Source organism: Palaemon carinicauda, chromosome 7 (assembly GCF_036898095.1).
Source record: "Palaemon carinicauda isolate YSFRI2023 chromosome 7, ASM3689809v2, whole genome shotgun sequence".
NCBI classification, from domain to species: domain Eukaryota; kingdom Metazoa; phylum Arthropoda; class Malacostraca; order Decapoda; family Palaemonidae; genus Palaemon; species Palaemon carinicauda.
Window position 1 is genome coordinate 37,223,829 of NC_090731.1, and position 3,695 is coordinate 37,227,523.

Here is a 3,695-nt window from a genome sequence, read left to right on the forward strand (position 1 = left end):
GGCACCCAACAGTATTCCCCACCCCTTGGGAGTAGAAGGGTTGTAACCACCCCTTCTAATCTCTCTAAGGACCCCTATCCCCCTCCCCGCTCTATCCCTTTATGTTGGCTTGCCTTCACACCTCTGTCCCCTGTCCTACAACTCCTCCTCTGGGGAGAGTGGTGGGATTAGCTGTGCTTTTCGGCTAGGTGGGCCGCTCTGCTAAACTTCCCCTTCATAGCTGAACTATGGGGTAGTGACGGCAGCCGGCCTGCCGGCGGAAGATCTCCCTCATTGAGTGCCCTCTGATCTTCCCTTGGGTTACCACAGGCATCTAGCCGTCTGCCGGCTCCCTGCCGCTGGATGATAGGCATATCCCCTCCTATCATGAGAGCACTCTTTCCGGAGGAAGGCCGGTTGGGTATCGTATATTACCCTTCCTTACCTTCCCTCCTTACCTTTCTCTCTCCCTATCCTGGTGCCAGTCCACTGCTGCCTCCGCTTGCCGGCGTTATCCGCCGACATCTCGGGTAGCCTTCCTGCTCCATCGAATGTTGCCAGCTAAGGTTTGCCAATGCCGACAGTCCACCGGCTGCCTTTTCTCTAGTGTCTCCTATCTCTCTGCCGCTTAACGCGTGGACATGGATGGATTCACCACGCCGGACGGGCCTCCGGCCTGCTGCCGATCTGCCGGCATTACTAGCCACGGCCTACGACAGACAAGCACCCCTCCTCCGGCTGCCAGCCCCGTGTCGGTAGTCACTATCATGTAGCCTGATGGTCTAGCCACTTTTCTCTGGTATTTCATACCTTTAAACAGCGACTATTGTACACGGTTGTACAGTAAAACTTTTCCAGCAAACTCTGTGCTTCTTAGTGCAGTCTCTCGCTGGGACCAATCCCAAAAGAAGGGGGTTTATCCTATTTCCCCCCCCCTCTTTCTCCCTTGGATCTGAATGACCTCAGGTCTTCACCTCTCTGTAGTCAATTCCTGGTAATGGAAGCCTATGCTTGGCTCATCCGACTGTATGCTCTTCCCTCCCTTAGAACCCTACAGGTCCTAAGGACTTGACTACACGAAAGATCCCGGCAATTGGCTGGACGGGACTCACAAGTATGTGTCTTCCTACTTCCTTTCTAGCTCACCTATCCTGAGCTCGTAATGAAATGAATCTTATAGTTTATAAGTATCTACTTAAATCTTTCTTTAAGATTAATGTAAGTCATAGCTTATGCCTTCCATGTACTCATTGTCTCTTTCTTTTACAGGAGGAGTACGTGAAGTGTGAGAGCTTCTTCTGCGGAGTTCGCCGCCCGGACTTCTACGGGCATAACTGTTGTGCCGGACCCACGCCCCCTGTGCAACAAAGAAAGGGAATCTCAAGTATTGGGATCCGCAGCCCTGTTCCATCTGCAAAGGCCTCCTTGATGTGGCGTTCGATAACCCCCCGTCCGCGGAAGCCAGGGACAACGCTCAAGAGAAACTGCACAGATGGGTGCGCGGTTTCCAAAAGAATGCCACCGGGCCTTATCTCCCTGATGAGAAGATGAGGGCCCTGCTTTTCCCAAAAGCTTCGGCAGATTCTGTGATCCCCGGGATGAGATCCCCTGTGTTCAACTTGTGGTTGAACTGGACGTTTTGGCCGCGCTCCGAAAATGTCACCTAGACGAGGTTGAGAATATGTCGGAAGTGTCCGACAACACCGAGAGGACCCTCATGGGTGAGGATCTGGAGGAAGATGAGGATCAGGTGGAGTTTGCTGATTCAGAGTGTGAGGTCGCCCAAGCATCTTCGGTAGCTTCTGTCGTGGTCAAAGAGCCAGTCCCCTCTACCTCTGCCGCCTCGCTGCCCGTGCTACCAGGCACTGAAGATGCCATCCAGGCGCTGGTGGCACTGATGGACGAAAGGCTCCGTAGGAACCAAGAGGAGCTCAAACGCCATTTCATGGGTTGGAAGCAACCGAAAAAGATCTCGGTTAAGGATCTTCCCCCCTACTTGGATTCTAACCCCTGGAGGTATGCCGAGCATATGTCAGTTACAACTGGCAAAATCTTTATTAATGACAAGCTGGGCACCATCCCCTTAGAAGAAGTGGAATTCTTCCCCAGCTTCGAGGCTTATCCGGACTGTTACGTCCGACTCAGGTCCAAGCCGGCCTCCAAGGAGGAGACCGAACCCAAAGAAGTGATCGTGTTCAGTCACTCAAAAGCCCAAGCTATGCTGGCCGACTGCCTCAAGAGCCGAGGTTTCACCAACTCAAAGATGCTGGCATTGAGCAAGAAACACCAGTCCTTTCTTGCTCCCTCTACCACGACCTATCCCTTTGTGGAGAAGGCCTTCCATGCGGTCATGAAGGCGGTGGAGGAAGGAAAGCCCTGCCCTACCCTGGAGAAGTGTAGGCCTCTCTCCCTTGCCCTTCCCCCCGACTATAGATTCTGGAAAGACATCCAGTTTACCTTTACGGTTGGGAAACTGGAACCTGAGGTCGCTGGTCGTCAGTTTAACAAAGATCTTCCTAAGCTGAATGACCACCTTATTCGTCGGGAGCAGGACACCAAGGAGAGGCTAGCCGCCTCCCTATCCCATCAGGTTCAACTTGAAGTTATGGCCGGGGACGTTAGGGTCCAAAACCTCTATATGGTTCTCGCAAAGACCCACCTAGTGACTGTGATGAAGGACTTATATAGCTTCATCAAGGCCCGGAGAGCCTGTAGAGAGTTCGTGTTTGCCAACGCGGTAGTAAAACACGAACCCCGGAAACTAATCTCCTCCAACATTTGGGGCAAGCATCTCTTCCCGTCGGCTGTGGTGAAAGAGATTGTGGACAAAGCCGCCACTGAGAACCGGAACCTTCTCAGTAAGTGGGGCATGTCCCACAAAAGAAAGTCCTCTCAGGATGAAGGCCCACAGCCTAAGAGGAAATCATCCAAACCTAAGCCCCAGCAGCGCCAACCAAAACGCCAGTTTCCGGCTCCCGCTACTCCCCAAGTAGTGGCACAGCCACAACAGACCTTTCAGTTGGTCCCCCAGCCGGTGGTGTCGTAATCACCAGTCTTCACTCCTGCCTACGAGCGACAATCCACTACCTTGCGTCCCAGAGGTAGAGGCTCCGGCAGAGACTCCTCTCGCCGTCCCTCCAGGGGCAGGGGAGGAAGGGGAGCTAGCGGTCGAGGGGGCAAACCCTCGGGAACCCAGAAGCAATGAAGTGCTTCTGGTGGGAGGAAGACTCCGCCACTTTCAGGATCGCTGGACCTTCGATCCTTGGGCACACAGCATCATCAAGAAGGGACTAGGTTGGAGCTGGACACAGCCACCTCCAACCTTCCACCAATTCTTCCAACCATCAACCCCCATCTTGGAAGAATATGTCCTAGAACTCTTGAACAAGAAGGTGATCAAGAGGGTAAAGTCTACCAGGTTCCAGGGGAGACTGTTTTGTGTTCCCAAGAATGACTCAGACAAGCTCAGAGTCATACTCGACTTGTCCCCCCTCAACGAGTTCATTGAGAACAACAAATTCAAGATGCTGATTCTTCAACAGATAAGAGCCCTACTGCCTCACAAGGCCTACACGGTTTCAATAGACCTGGCGGACGCCTACTGGCACATCCCAATGAACCACCACGCTTCCTCCTACCTAGGATTCAGGCTCCACAGAAGAAGCTACGCCTTCAGGGCCATGCCCTTCAGGCTCAACGTGGCTCCAAGAATCTTC